General features: G+C 50.4%; 1 protein-coding gene and 1 non-coding gene across 5 annotated transcripts in view; one reads left to right on the forward strand and one right to left on the reverse strand.

Moving 5' to 3' along the window:
* Positions 1-7163: 7163 nt before the first annotated feature.
* On the reverse strand, positions 7164-7268 carry LOC143439478 (U6 spliceosomal RNA). Its single transcript, XR_013107700.1, has one exon. It is a non-coding gene; the product is annotated as a U6 spliceosomal RNA (small nuclear RNA).
* A 3345-nt stretch (positions 7269-10613) lies between these two features.
* The window catches only part of Bcl9l (BCL9 like), a 30498-nt gene continuing 25485 nt past the window's right edge, over positions 10614-15626 (forward strand). For all 4 annotated transcript variants that reach the window (XM_076924893.1, XM_076924896.1, XM_076924895.1 and 1 more), the window contains exon 1: positions 10614-14380. The gene's annotated coding sequence lies outside the window, so the exon portion shown is untranslated. The remainder of the gene's footprint in view (positions 14381-15626) is intronic.

A 15626-nucleotide genomic window follows, 5' to 3' on the forward strand; every position in this document is an offset into this window, starting at 1 on the left:
CCGGCTGAAGGAAGTCTAGTAAGAAGGTCTGGTAATGGGAGAACTGCCTTTGGGGTCTCAGCCCCCACTCCAGCACATACAAGATCCCTAAAATTCATAATCCGATTTATATTCCTATTCCCTCCTCTGGACCTGTCACCATGGCAACAGTCTTCTCAGTTGCACTTCATCAGCTTCTAAGCAAATCTTTTTCTCTGCCCCCCAACTCAATCTCTCTTTTCTCATCCACCGTTGGTCTGCTCTTCTAGGTGCAGGGTGCTCACCTGTCTTCCCCTCTCAGCTCCCCCAGGTTCCTCTGTCCTTCCCCCGATGCAAATCTGTCTAGGGACTCTCTCTCACCTCTCCCTTCTCCAGTCTAAGACTGCAGCAGCTAGCTGGGGTCTGTGGTCAGACAAGAACTCTGTCCCTCCTGGACAGAGAAGAGAGTCTCAGGGGGACAGCATTTGGATCCCAGTGGGTTCTGGGCAGAGGTCTGCTGCACTGGTGGCTGGGTAGAGGGTGCCTCTTTAAGTTGACTGCACCCTGACCAAAAGGAAGGACATGGGGGAGGGGCGAGGCAGCAGCACTGGACAGTTTCTGTTCCTACGTTCAGCCAAATCAACCTTCTTTTGAGGGCGTTCTGCGGGGTAGTCTCCCTGGTTCACCCTTGGAGACACTCAGCAATGCCTTTCAGCTAACACCAGTATGGGACACAGCCCCTAAACCTAACCAGTTCTGATTTCTCGATTTTCAAATTTCAACTAAGCGTCTTCCTCTCTTCACTGATCATTATCTAAGGAGGTGGGGTAAATGGGGGTGGGGGAGGAGCAGGTTGGGTACCTATTATGTCCCAATGCAAGGACCCTAAACATGAATTGCCTTCCCCAGGTCATCTCTCTATCTCTATCTCTCTGGATTTCCCTGTCACTATCCCTTAAAAACTTCACTGTCCCTCTAACCTTGTGACAGAGAAATGGGATACTGTGTCATCATATAACCTGTAAATAAAGATTTTTTTTTTTTTTTTTTTTTTTTTTTTTTTTTTTGGCCATGCAGTGGTGGCGCACACCTTTAATCCCAGTACTTGGGAGGCAGAGGCAGGCGGATTTCTGGGTTCGAGGCCAGCCTGGTCTACAGAGTGAGTTCTAGGACAGCCAGGACTACACAGAGAAACCCTGTCTCGAAAAAAAGAAAATCTCAAAAAGATTTTTTTTTTTTTTTTTTTTGGACAGGCATGGTGGTGCACACTTGTAATCCCAGCACATTGGGAGGTAGAGGTAGGAGGATCAAGACTTCATGGTCATTCTCCAAACATGAGGTTTGAGGACAGCCTGGGCTATATGAGGCCCTGACTGGGAGGGGTATAGTATTTCATTTCTCAGATATGGAGTTGGAGGGATGCTACAGGTGACCCTGCCGGTCTCCTTTTTAGTGCTTCTGGGAAAGGTACTCATCTACCTCTGTTTTGACAGCTCTCTATGTGACCACATCAAGCATTCCACATTCTACATACTCGTACTCACTAACATCCCAGAGAGAGACCTGGGCCGACTACGTTTAGACACACTTCAGAGGCTAGACCTGTCTTAAACACGTCATCTATCCTCCTCTACCCATCTCTCTGCTTTCTTTACCATTGAGCAGCTACTGTGTTCTAGCCACTTTGTACATGACTCCTGTCTTCATCTTCAGGATACTTGATCAGATAGTTATTCCATTTTCCAAGAAGACACCGGAGCCCGGCGCGGGTTGATTTACTCATGCTAGTCCGTCAAAGAGCTGAGACTCAAATCCAGATTTGGAACTCTCCAAAATTAGTGTGTTATTTTTTTATTTTTTAATTTTTTAATTTTTATTTATTTTATTTTATTTTATTTTTATTTTTTGCTACACTGCGCTGTCCTCACACGGCTCTTCCAAGTCAGAAGGCTTCTGAGCCTTTCTGATTCCTTAGTCTCAGGATAGACTTTGAGGCTCGTCTGATCATAGGCCTTCCTGTCTAGTGTCTCCTGCATGTTTCTTACTATTTTTCAATGTGACATGAGCTAGTATGAACTTCAACATTGGTGTGCTACCTGTCTGTCTTCATCTCTATGAACTAAAATTCTTTTTGTCTCCTCTCTCATTAGATTTGAGAGCTGAGTGCTTTACCGCTAAGTCACTTCTGTGACCCAGCTATAAGCTTCTGATCATCCCAGAATTTTAGTGCTGGGATTATTGAGAGCACCACCATACCTAGTTTGTGGGTTGTTTGTTTGTTTTTTAACAGAGTCTTTGTAGCCTTGTCTGGCCTGCATCTGAGGCTATGCTCGAACTCACACAGAGATCCGCCTGCTTCTGACTCCTGTGCTGGGATCAAAGGTGTGTGTCCCTGATCCTTCACGGACCTGCCCTGCTCAGTTTATGCCTTGCTGGGTGAGGATCATGCGTGTTAAGCAGAAGAAGAGAACCAACTCCATAAAACTGTCCTCTGACCTCCACATGGTCTTTGTGAAATTTGTGCCTACCCACAAACACACCCCAAAGTAGATTCTGCTCCCCCCGCCCCCCAAACAGGGTCTTTCTATGTAGCCCTGGCTGCTTAGCCACTAACGGCTCCTTGACAAGCATGTCTACCACATCTGGATCCCCAGAATGCATCTTTTCAAAAGCATGCTTGGAGCTGGCTTTTCAAGCACACGCCTTTAATCCCAGCACTTGGGGGAGGACTCTGAGTTGTCTACATAGTGAGCTAGTTCTAGGTGCCAGAGAGACGGTTCTGTGGTTAAGAGCACTTGCTCTTGCAGAGGACCTGATTTCTGTTCCCATTACCTACATAGTGGCTCACAAACATTTGTAACTCAAGGTCAAGGGGAGCTAATGCCCTCTTCTGACCTCTGTGGACATTTTGCATACAGGTAGTACACATACATACATGCAGGCAAATATTCATATACATAAAAAAACTTTGCATAGAGATTTTTTTTTTTTTTTTTTTGCATAGAGAATTCCAGGCTAGCCAGGGTTACATAGAGAGACTATCTTGGAAAACAAAACCAACCAAGCAAAAAGCCCATTTTTTTTTTGGTAGTTCATGCTTTTAGTCGAGGACAGGCAATCATTGGGCTGCCAGCCCAGCCAATGAGAGGTTCTTCCTGCATAAAAAAGGCAAGGGACTGGGGAGAAGGCTCAGTGGTTAAGAGCACTTGCTCTTACAGAGGATCTGGGTTGTTTTCAGCATCCACATCAGCTGTATACTGAGTTTGCTGCCAGACTGGGGTACGTGAGATTTTTTTTGTCTCAAAGGGCTTTGGGAGAGAAGGGTTGGTTATCACTAAAGTTCAAATATGTGGAGGGCTATGAACTAAGACTCACACTATATGACCCACGAGGTGCAGGGAGCTCAAAGTGTGAGATCCAGTTGGGTGGCGATCACTGGGAGCCAGAGTTCAGCTCAGAGGAAGGGAAGACAGATCCCTGCTCTTAAGTGGAATTACTGTCTCAGGCAGAAAGCTCCCCGTTGCTGGAGGTGTTCAAGATGGTTCTGGAGCACTGCTCGACAAAGATGTTGGTAGGAAGTTCAGCATCAGAAAGGATTTGAACTGGCAGCTGGTTCTTGAGGTCTAGTCCCACTGACATCTGGGATTGTTTCTGGTTTTGCTCCTGGTCCTACAGGCCGGTCTCTTAGCCCTCTAAACTTACTGTATAAAGGCTGCCTCAGTACTCAGCATCCTTTGTTGGTCAGTGTCCCCATCTTACCTTTAGGCCGGATACCTGAGTTACCTACTGTTGGATACAAATGTACTGGTCAGCCAGTATAGTGTACACACCTATAATTCTGGCACTCCAGAAATAGATGCAGGAAGATCTCAGGTTCAAGGACAACCTGGTCTACAAATTTGAGGCTAGCCAGGGCTATATAGAGCAAGACCCTGTCTCAAAAACAACCAAAGGCCAGGTATGGTGGCACATGAATCCCAGCACTCAAGAGGCAGAGACAGGTGGGTCTCTGAATTTGAGGCCAGCCTGGTCTTTGTAGAGAGCTCCAGGACAGCAAGGGATACATAAGAGACCCCGTCTCGAGTACAACAAAACCTTACTGATCTCTGATATTCTCAGCCTGCCTGCTTTTCTCCCTATCAAGATAATTTTATCCCTCACCTGTTGTGGGAGCACCTCGTCTTGCTCTTCAGGGCTCTTGTAGTACAGAACAGAGAGGACAGGAGTTAAGAGTTCACATGAGACAGGCATGGGGCAAAGTAGCTTTGTCTTGGAATAATGTGGAAGAAAAAAAAGGAAAATAAGAAAACCTGAGGGGTACCCCCAATCCACATAGTAAGGAATTGGGTGGCTTACTGTTTGCAACGTGCTGGTGATGACTGAGGGTAGAACAGAACAGTAGAAAGACATGTACAAGTGTGGCCATCGGTTGTGACGAGAAGACCAGAGTCATTCATAGCAAGTGGATTTAAAAAAAAATTTTTTTTTGTTTTTATGCATGTGGGACTTTTGCCCGCATGTCTATCTGTCCACTGCTTTGTGTGCAGTGCCCATACACACCAGAAGAGGGCGTCAGATCCTTCTGGGATTGTACTTATAGGTGAATGTGAACCACCATCTGGAACAGCCAGTTCTCATAACCATTGAGCCTTCTCTCCAGCTCCTAAAACTGGAATTCTTTTCTGCAATTATTAGTAGTTGAGTTACGGGGGCCCCACATATGTATGGCTCACATGTCCCATAATTTTCACAGGGTCACACATGGGGCCAGAGTGTGGGTGCCTCATTAAACAGCACCCTAACCCTGAAGATACTGTGGATATGGCCCTGAGCCTGTGGGATGCTGCAGAAAGATAGAAGTGTCAGCCCATTCCTTTGTCTCATGCTGTATATTTTTATTGATGATATTGTTGTTAAAGACATGGTGCCATGGCTGGACACTGGTGGCTCATGCCTTTAATCCCAGCACTTGGGAGACAGAGGCAGGTGGATTCCTGTGAGTTCAAGGCCAGCCTGCTCTACAGAGGTAGTTCTGGGGCAACCAGGACTATACAGAGTCTCAACCCTGTCTCAAACCCTGTCCTAAAACAAAACAAATAAAAGATGAGGTATCACATAACCTGGGTTGGTTTTGATTGATACTGGCCTGGGACTCCTGATCTTGAATGTTGAGATTACAGGCTTGTGTCACCATGCTAGGCCTCTTAGAGCCTCTTCTTAACCTGGGACAACAAGTTACAAATGCCCTAGGAGTTAAAACCTGGTTATTGGTCTTGACAGATCTTTATGAGGCCTGGGAAGATGCGTTTGTCTGAAGTCCCAGAGCTGTTTAGGAATGGCTGGGACTCGGTCTCTGCCTGGCCCAGGGCTTCCTCTAGAATCCAGTGGTGACTTAAAATGAACTAGAGAGCTACAGGAATATAAATAGTCCCATGACAAGAGGGGTGCAGAGCTGGAAGCCCTGGCACCCTATACTCTGGGAAGGATCCAGATAAGGAGGTCAAGGCTGCTACTGCAGCTCCAAAGGCCCCACCGGGGAAAGGAGCCAGGTGCAGGAAGACATCCAATGGAAAGTTGGAAGCCAGCTCTGCCATGGTGTCGTGGGATGGAGTCTGGATGGAGATCCAGAAGCCCAGGTCACCTCCCAGCTATCCCTTGCCAGCCATGTGATTTTGCATGTCTTCCAGCACCCTGCAAACCCTCTCTCTTCAAAAGGACACTTCTATAGTATTGTGCTCAAGAGCAAATTAAGCAGAAGGTAAGCATTTTCTGCGAGTGCTGCCTGCTCCCGGCACAATCCCAGGGAAGGCTCCAGCCTTTAACACAAGGATTAAATAGCAGGGATTATGTTTCTAAAATGAAGTATTGGCGGAACAGTTGGGCAGCAGGCCAAGGGAAGAGGAAAGCAGCTACAGTTTTTCCTGGGACCCTGCCTCTGACAACCTCTCTTAGGTTTCTTTAGGTTTAGCTGTGCTGGGGATTGAACTCAGAGCCCTGAACACAATCGGCAGGCACTCGACCTTGGGTCACACCACCAGCTCTTCTCTTGGGCTTAAGAATGCCATAGTAAAGCTGGGCATTGGTGGTGCACAACTTTAATCCCAGCACTCAGGATGTAGAGGCAGGAGGATCTCTGAGTTCAAGGCCAGCCTGATCTACAGAGTGAGTTCCAGGACAGCCAGAGCTACACAGAGAAAGCCTGTGGGAGAGTGGAGGGAGAATGTTCTCATAGTCTGAACTCTTGGGAGAATTGCTGGACTCTAGGAGTTTGAGATTAGCCTGAACAACACAGTAAGACCCTATCTCAAAATAGCCAAGTGTATTGGGGTTCTACAGAGAGATGGCTCAGCAGTTAAGAGAACCACTGGCTGTTCTTCCAGAGGTCCTGAGTTCAATTCCCAGCAACCACATGGTGGCTCACAACCATCTGTAATGGGATCTGATGCCCTCTTCTGGTGTGTCTGAAGACAGCTACAGTGTACTCACATTAAATAAATAAATAAATAAATCTTTTAAAAAAGGAAACAAAAAAGAAATAAAGAAAGAAAGAAAAAAAAAAAAAACCGCAGTCAGGTCTGATGGTGCATGCCCATAGCTACACCGATTCGGATGCTTGAGGTAGGACTGTAGAAAGCTTGAGGCTAGCCTGGACTATACAGTGAATACCAGCTCAGCCAGGCCTGCATAATAACATGGCCTCTTTTCCCAAAACAACGGATGAAACCAACTCATAGCCAAGTCAACCCAAGCCTGTTACTGAATTGTTTCTTCAGGGTGACAAAGCACTTATGGACCTGCAGAGATGGCTCAGTAATTTCAGAGCACTTCCAGAGGTCATGGGTTTAATTCCTGTCACCCGCGTGGAAGCTTACACCATCTGTAACTCCAGCTGCAGGAGATCTGACGCCCTCTTCTGGTGACCATGGGTACTGCACACAAAGTGGTGTTCAGACACATGCTGGCAAAACACCCACAAGAACAAATACAATCTCAAGATAAATATAAATAATAGAGATGCACTTGCAATTAAATTCACCCGATTCTTTTTCTTTTCTTTTTTAATGGGATGTCCTGAGCCCATGCCTTTAGTCCCAGCATTCAGAAGGTAGAGGCAGGCAGATCTCCGTAAGTTCGAGGCCAGCCTCATCTACAGTGTAAGTTTCAGAACCGGCAGGGCTACACAGAGGAACTCTGTCCTGGGGTTTGTGGGAGAGGAATGCTTTAAGAATTTGTATGTCATTCTTGTGCAGGGGCCCTGCTAATCTTCTCTGTAACATTTTTAGTTATTCATGGGGGGAGGTCCTGTCTCCACATGCATGTCAGAGAACAGTTTGTGAGACTTCTCTCCTTCTACCATGAGGGTCCCTGGAATGGAGCTCAGGTGGTCAGGCTTAGCAACAAGCTCCTTTACACACTGAGCCATCTCACTGGCCCTCTTAAAAATTAAAAAAAAAAAAAAAAAAAAAAAAAAAAAAAAAAACATTTGAAGAAACGGGCCTGGAAAGTGAATAGGCAGGGGTCTTTCAGGCCAGTCTTTCCCTGGGAAAATGTATTATTTCCTTGAAGAACATAGAGAGGGAGACCTCAGAAATCTCTTCTGCTGCGGTCTCCTTAGGCTTCTAGCAGGTGTGTTCTATCTCCCTGAGGTTCACAGAAGTCTAGATGTTGCTTCCTAGTTATACTTAGCTCAAGGATCTGTTCTGAGGGCAGCCTAAGCCACCCTCATACTGAATTGTAATTATCAGCATATTGTCTCCCTCTGGCCAGACTGTTGGCTGTGTGACGACAAGGACCATACCTGTCATATCACCGACATAAATCTAGTGTCCAGTCCAGTGCTTGGAACATAGTAGGTCTTCAGTAAATATTTATTGAATGAATAAGAAGGAAGAGTTGGTCAGAAAAGGAGTCCTAAAAGAAAAGACTGAGTTAGTTATCAAAACTCACAAGCATTGCTGGGTATGGTGGGAAAGGCCAGAACCCAGCTACCTGATAGGCTGGGATTCCAAGTTCAGGGCCAAAGGCAGGTAGATTTCTGAGTTTGAGGCCAGCCTGGTCTACAGAGTGAGTTCCAGGACAGCCAGGGCTACAGAGAGAAACCCTGTCTCAAAGAACCAAAAAACAAACAAACAAACAAAAACCCAAAACAAAAAAGTTCAGGGCCTTCCCGGGTTAGAGTGAGTTCAAGGCTATCTTAAGCAACTTTAGGGAGAATCTTTTTCAAATTTTTAGAGTAAGAAGAGGGCTAGGGATTTGGTTCAGTGGTAAAGTGTTGCCTAGCACTGAGACCCTAGGTTCAGTCCTCAGCAATACAAACAACCCACTCTCAGAACTACTTGAAAGGGTGGGAGGCCAGCCCTTCTAAACCCTTGGCCTTGCTGACCCGGGAGGCTTCTGCATAGTCACTTCAGCCTTGCAGGGAGGCGGAAGTGACTGTGAGCTGCGAGAAACCTTCAAAGTGGAGACATTCAGAAGACAGACAACTTGGCTAGAGGGGAATGAAGGTGAAGGGAAGCCGAGGAGATTGAAATCTGGCGCTGAATTTGCATTCGATGCTGAGCCTGGGAGGTCAGAGAAGGCCTGGGGCACAAAAGAGGAAGCAGCAAAGTTGGGGGGTGTCTTCCTTCTGACCCCCTCTACTAGAGAACCTCAGAGGAGAGGCCTCCGGCTTCTCAAATGTATCGCTACATTTGAGTATCATAAGGCGAATCCTACCACGCAGATCCTGGAAGCGGCTGAAACCGCCCGATGCGTGGGGATTGCAGGGCAAAGATCGTGGGGACTTCGTCCATGTCTTGGCGGATAGGTTTTTTTTTTTTTTTTTTTTTTTTTTTTTTTTTTTTTTCTTTTCCTTCTTTTTTCTTTTTGCTAGTGGTGTTAAACCAGTTCTAACCACTAGGGGGCAATAAAAACAACCCTTAAGGTCAGTATCCCTCGAAGACCCCACCTACTCTCACCTGAGGCCAAGATGGGCGGTGCCTCACCTGGCTTTCACCTAGAGCTCTGTTAACCACTTCCTGCCTAGTCTGAAGTACCTCCCCGAGGTAGAATCATATGCTTAATGGAACTGGGGACCAATTTTGATCGGAGGGAAGGTGGGTCCTGCTAGGGGGCGGGGGTGAAGTCATGGTTTCCAGAAACTCAGACCCTTGTCCTTGTCTTAGCTGGAACCTGGAGAGGCTAAAGTTTTCTGCTTCAGATGAATAGGTCTCTTTTCTAAACAGTGAAAGCCCTGCAGGTCACAAGGCAAAGTGGGGTGATCACCGCGCTGGAACCCCTGGCTTTGGTGGAGACCGTTCAAGTAGCTTCAAAATCCAGACTTCCGCCTCTCTGCAGCCATTTATCTGTCAAGGGGCTTCAGCCAGAGGGAGGGAGGGAAGTAGCCAACCAGTGAAGGGAAGACGACAGGGGATGGGAGCGGGAGGTAGGCAGTGAAGCCAGGGTTCGAGAGCGGACCGCTTTCGGCAGCTCTCAGGTACCCGCTTAGCGTGCAGTTCCTCCTGGTACTGGCAGCCTTTCGGGGCTCAGATCAGCCGAAGTTCCGGGATTGCGTTCCGGGCCTTAAGGTGTTAAACTGTGGGAGTGGGGTCCGGAGTTCCTTCCTTCCCCGCTTCGCGAATCAAGTGTCACCACCTCCGAGTCCACTAGACTGGCACGCTAGGAGTTAAGTCTGCCCGCAATCTGCAAGACTGGAGCCGGAGAGGGGGGAGGCGGGGGGAGGGGGAGAGCAAGGAGCTGGGGGAAGCAGACTGCAGGGAGACAGCGCCTGGAACCCCCTCCCCAGGGACCTGGCCCTGGGCCCCCAGCCCCAAAAGGGGCCCTGCCCTCCCCGGGGTCGCGCTCTCTTCCCCCGCCCTGCCCCCGCCCTCCAGCTTTGTGTCCCCAGGAGGGTGGGCTGCAGGATTTCCAGCCAAGCCTTGGCTGCCTGCTCAGTTTTTCCAAACCCTCCAGTCGGAGAAGGCGGGAGCCTTGTCAGGATAAGAGTCCCTCCCCCTCTGCCCCTACCAGCCCCCTAGTCCAGCTTGGAGTTTCCTGTCCCCGCCGCTTTCCAAACTCCTTTCCCTTTCCGACCCTGGCCCCAGCGCCCCCTAGCCCCACCTCCCTTGGTGTCCAAGTTTCAAGTTCAGGTTGCAGGGGGCCAGGTGGACTCCACAGTCTTAGCGAGGCGCTGGTAAAGCCTCGCTCTGCCGGCCGACCCAGAGACCTGCGGGGAGCCGGCCTGACTCCTGGGCCCGCCCCATCCCAGGACTCGGCCTCTGGCCACCAGGGAAGGTGGCTCTTGGGGTCTCCCGCTCCCGGAAGGAGGCGGTGCCGGGGACGTCGGCACAGCTGGGCGGTAAGGTCGGTTCGGCAGATGCCAGGCCCTAAGGCATACTTCGAGGAGGGGCAGTGTTCCCAGCGCTGGCACGGCTCTGTCCAGAGTCTATTATATAATAATCACCATCTATCAGGAGGCCAGGCTGCTGGAGAGAGTGGGTAAGCCAAGATGCCAGGATCCGCGCCTCATCCAGGGCCCAGAAGAGGTGTCTCCATCAAGATGGGCACAGTGTGGGGCAAAGCCCAGTGGTCTGATGATGATGGTGGTGGTGGTGATGGGAGGGGGATTCCAGGGGCTAGTGGCTAGTGAGGGACTCTGGGCAATCTGACTGCAGCCTCAAAAACCCCACCCTCAGAACTCTGACGGGCAGTGCCCCGAGCCAATGATTGAAGTTATTTACTGTGGGGCTTTAGGTTAACCCTTTCTTGGGTCCTTAGTTGCTTTAGAATATAGAGTCTCTTCCACATAACTTCCCACGGCCGGCGCCCACCTACTCGGGCTAGCGCACGCTGGAGAGGAGTGCCAGCATTATTAGTGCGTTCGGATCACTCCAGAAACAGGAAGATGGCTCATCTCAGAAAACACCTCTCCCCACTGTCCAAAAGTAAATTTTATTACCAGACGCGGTTGTGGCTACAGCTCCCAGAAACGGTTTCGAGCAGCGCTCTCACAGGAGCATCTCGTCAGGGACACCTTCATACACTTATGCCCATGCCGCACTTTTACCGGTAAAAGCTGACAGGGACATTCGCTGGCACACCTGTGACATCCCTGGTGATGCAGACACACAGAAGCATGACGTCTCTCCCTAGTTGGCCAGTAGAGGGAGCCGCTCGATTCCAGCAAAGGAATCCTTCCCTGCTCTCTGGCTCCAGGGTTCCACCCATAACTCGTAGCAGCCCAAAGCTCGGCTCTGCATCCAGACCTGGAACCTACACTGAGGGAATGAGTCACAGCCACACCCAGGGGAGCGCTCCACAAGGCTGCTTCGCGGGACATACCAAACACTCTTGCGTTTTTATGTACTACATTAGAGACCCCTGTCACCCAGCCGCTGCCACTATACTTTTGGTTGTGAGCCTAGACTTTAATGGCCGAGCCATCTCTCCAGCCTGCCGCCACCACTATAAATACTGATTTCTGGACCTAGTATGAACAGGGCTTATGCCAAGAAGAATTAGTGGTACATGCCTTTAATCCTAGCATTCAGGGGGCGGAGGCAAGTGAATTCCTGAGTTTGAGTCCAGCCTGTTCAACATAGAGAATTCCAGACTAGCCAGGGCTATACAGTGAGAACCTGTCATAATGAAACCCAAGTGTCTTGTCATTTGTGATGGCTGTCACGTGGGAGGCTGATCCACGTAGTAACTTTGAGAGTCAGTTTGTTGGTTGGTCCACTGCCTGTGGTCAGTAGTATACCCTAGGGACCCTAAAGAGAGAAGAAAACTAAACTCAAATTCATGATCCTACTCTCCAAAGTATGGGGATCACAGAGACCAGCTTCTCTGGACTTCAGTTTCTTTTCCTTTAAATGAAGATAAGCCTCCTTCATAGAATTGGGGTGATTAAACCCTTAGCCTAGCACAGTGCCTGATACAAGAGTTAGCACACACTTGGGGAGTGTGTTAAAATGATGAGGAGGGGTGGAGGAATGGCTCACAGTACGGAGGGCTTGCTGCTCTCGAAGAGGGCCCAGGCTCAGTCCTAGAACCCACATGGCAGCTCACAACCGTGGACACCAGGCACACATATGGGTGCATACGTACACATACGAAGACACACACACACACACATATACATATAAAATAAAAACAAAATAGTTCTATAAAAAAAAAACATAGTCCCTGGGCAGAGTGGTCCATTACTTTAATCTCAGCACTTGGGAGGTAGAGGCAGGTAGATCTGTGAATCCTAAGCCAGCCTGGTCTACAGAGTGAGTTCTAGGACAGCCAGGGCTACAGAGACAAGAGACCCTATCTACAAACAAACAAACAATCAATCAATCAAAAGTCAACCCTAAAACATGGTCATTTGGAATTTCTCATGAAATTGCTGTGTAAGTCATATTATCATACACACAAGTTACGGAGTCATGTTCTCTCCACTTTCAAGGCTTTTGTTCATTTTTATCTATTATTACTTTAGATAGAAACTCATATTTGCCCGGGGTTGAGCTCAGGCTTCATACATAGCTGAAGATGATCTTGAACCCCTGATCCTCCGGCCTATACACTTCCTGTCATGCTGAGGTCTTCTTCATTCAGGGCTTATGCCCATGCCCCCTATCTGGACCGCCCAGATCTTGCCCAGTGCTCAGCTCCTGGCCTCATCCACTCATTCAGTCAACATTCCCTGAAGCCCTACTGTGAACCTGGCCAACACTTGCATCATTCCTGCAAGGAACACAGGGAGACTGGAAGTTATGTTCTGAGTCCTGAATCTTGTGCCAGCCAGATGTGAAGACAGGAGAAAAGACAAAATACGGGAGTCAGTACCCTGGTGGGTGGCACTGATGTGACACAGTTTACTGGTGTCTTTTCTTTCTGGAGCCCTCAGTGCTCGGCACTGGTTGATCTCATTCTAGGTGAAGGGGCAGTGAGATAGAAGAAAAGTGTCCTGGGATAAGAAGACTTGAATTCTAGTCCTAGGTTCACAATTCTAGTTGTGCAACTGGGTAGTTCCTTAAGTCACACAAGCCTCACTTTTCTCATTTATGTAATGGGGCTATAACCCTTCCTTGTAAGCCCGTGGTAACCATGGGGATAATATATGCGATGCTTTTAAAAACTGCTTAGAATTTTTTTTCTTCCATGGGTCTGATATCCCATAGGAGGGTGTTTGTGTGTGTGCTGTGAATGTGTGTGTGAAGCCTTTTGAGGTGAGGGAGAGTTTGAGAAGACAAAGGTTTCACTTCCTCAAACGTTTTCTTAGCATCCAATTTGCACTGTTGAAGGTTTAATTGAAAAAAAAAATCAGTCTGTCTTCAGTGGGAGGGGGGAATGCTCTCGGTGCAGAATGGATGTAGGTGGGTACAATAAAGCAAGAAGCTAGACGTGTGTGTGTGTGTGTGTGTGTGTGTGTGTGTGTGTGTGTGTGTGTCCAGGAGACTCCCACTCTTTCCAATCCGTGCAGATAGCACGGTAGGTTTGTCAGCTCTCTCTCTAGCCTGCGATGCTGTGGGTGCTACTCCTCCCTAGTCCTTAGGAAAGGGGGAGGGTGGCTCGAAGGCCCCTTCCCCGCCCAGGGCCAACTGCCTCCTGCTAGCCGGTCGGGCGCCTTACCGAGTCAGACCACTGGGAGGCTGGGGGAGCCGGGTTGGGCGAGGAGTCGGGCGAGATGGGGGAGCTCTTATTTTGACAGGGGCCTCTCCCGGCTCTGGTATGAAGGCAGAAGGAGGCAGCCAGAGAGCCCCGATGCTTATTCAGGCTGGGGAGAGGAGCCGAGTGGAGGGGCGAGCGAGGCTCCGGCAGCGCAGGGGATCCCGGGGAGGCGGCGGCGCGCGGCGGAGCCAGTGGCCGGACATGCCCCGGATCCGGGGCCGCTGCAGCACCGCCGCCGCCCGGAGCCAGCCGGCCGGACGCCCGCACGCCTGGGTCCCCTGGCGCCGCGCCGCCCGGGGGCTGCGATCTGGACCCTCGGCATCCGACCAACAATAAGCGCCTAGACAGCCCCCTCCCCGCCCCGCGCCCGCCGTCCCCGCGGGCCTCGGGGAAAGTGAAAGGAGGAGGCGAAGGAAGGAAGGAAGGAAGGAAGGAAGGGAGGAGGAGGAGCAGGAGCGGCAGCAGCCGGAGCCGGGAGGTTTGGGCCGAGACCCCAGCCCGGAGCCCCGGCACGGCGGTGCGCTAGCTCTCCCGCTGCTGCCGGCGCCCAGAACCATGCTCCGCGGTTGGAAGGCAGGAACCCAGGCAAGCAGCGCCTCCCGGATACCTGCTCGCGGGCCGGGCTGGTATTAAGATCAAGGCGTCCAGGATCAAAAAGACCACCGCCTGCCCGCCTTCTCCGCGTTTCCACCGTCCTGCTGGAGGATTCCAGTCCACCCAACGACCCTGACCTGGTTATGGCGTCTAGCTCCGGCCTGGCGTGAGGACCCCCGACCGGTGCGAGGTGAGGGTTGGTTTGGGGCAGAGGGCTAAAGTCATGCCAGGCCAGCTGGAGCGCGCCAAGCGAGATCCAGTTTAAATTGGGGAGGGGAAGCGCAGTCTGATTGTCTCTTGCGTTCTAGCTCGCACCCCAGGCTGTTTAGGAAGCGGGGGACTCCTCTAGGGTCACCAGAGGATATTCCTAGGTCTTCAACCAAGCTGGCACTCTCGGAGCACTGCGAGAAGGGCTTAGTGGCAGCCCGGAGACCCCACCACCTTAGCGCAGAGAACAAGGCCGGCCTTGGGCCAGCTGGAGCAGGGAACTCTGCCCTGGGGGCTTCTGGGAGATGTAGTCCCCTTCTCAGACTCACTAACTCTTAGGTCCTAGCACCTTTACTCTCCTCCCCTGTTCGTGGGAGCCTCCTGGGGGAGGAGGGTTAGGACAAGAGTGAGAGGTTGGGTCCTCTGCCCCCAGGCACTGCCTTTGAGCCATAGAAACCAGAGGAGCCTCCCCTGCCAAGGATTCTGAGTGGTGTGGGCTTGGCTGGGGGTGGGGCAGTCATACAGTTCCTTGGAGGTTTCTCTGCACTGCCAAGGAAAGGTGGCTCCTGTCTTGATCCAAAGGAGCCGCTGGGAGGGAGATATGAAGAAGAGAAGTAAGACTTAGGCCTTCCTGCATGGCTGGAGTATGGCCCTACTCCAAGGGCTACTGGAATTTGGTTTCAGAGGATAGGGAGGTCCAGCGTACTTTTCCCCCCTTGGAGGCAGAGAAATAGAACATCCCTCAAAGTCTGGGAGTCAGGAGTGTCTCTCTCTGGAGCAATGAAGCAAGGATTAGCTTCTGTCTGTCTGTCCAGCTTCCTTCCTTCCGGGTTTTTCTGACACCACCTTCCTCCCTCCTCCTTCTGTTCTGTCTGCTGCTTGTGTGTGTGTGTGTGTGTGTGTGTGTGTGTGTGTGTGTGTGTGTTTTCATGTCTTGCCCGGGGGAACCTCTGCTTTAGGGAGAAAGAGTGTCATTTCTGAGAGAGGAGGGCTCGGTGCTTGCCTGAGCTCTGGAGAAGGTGTCTGGGAGGGTCTTCGGCCCCCTTGATCTTTGCGCCACCTCTTTCCCTCCCACGGAACTGCTTGGTGTTCTGTTTTTCCTGGGAATGCTGTCTGTATCATAGCTGCTACACCACCACCGATGCGATACCTACACTTCCTTCCCCCACTCTCCTCAACCTCTCCAGGGGTCAGTCTCCTCCTGAGGACAGTTCCCCTGCTGTTCCCCA

The sequence above is a fragment of the Arvicanthis niloticus genome, chromosome 26 (assembly GCF_011762505.2).
Source record: "Arvicanthis niloticus isolate mArvNil1 chromosome 26, mArvNil1.pat.X, whole genome shotgun sequence".
NCBI lineage: Eukaryota > Metazoa > Chordata > Mammalia > Rodentia > Muridae > Arvicanthis > Arvicanthis niloticus.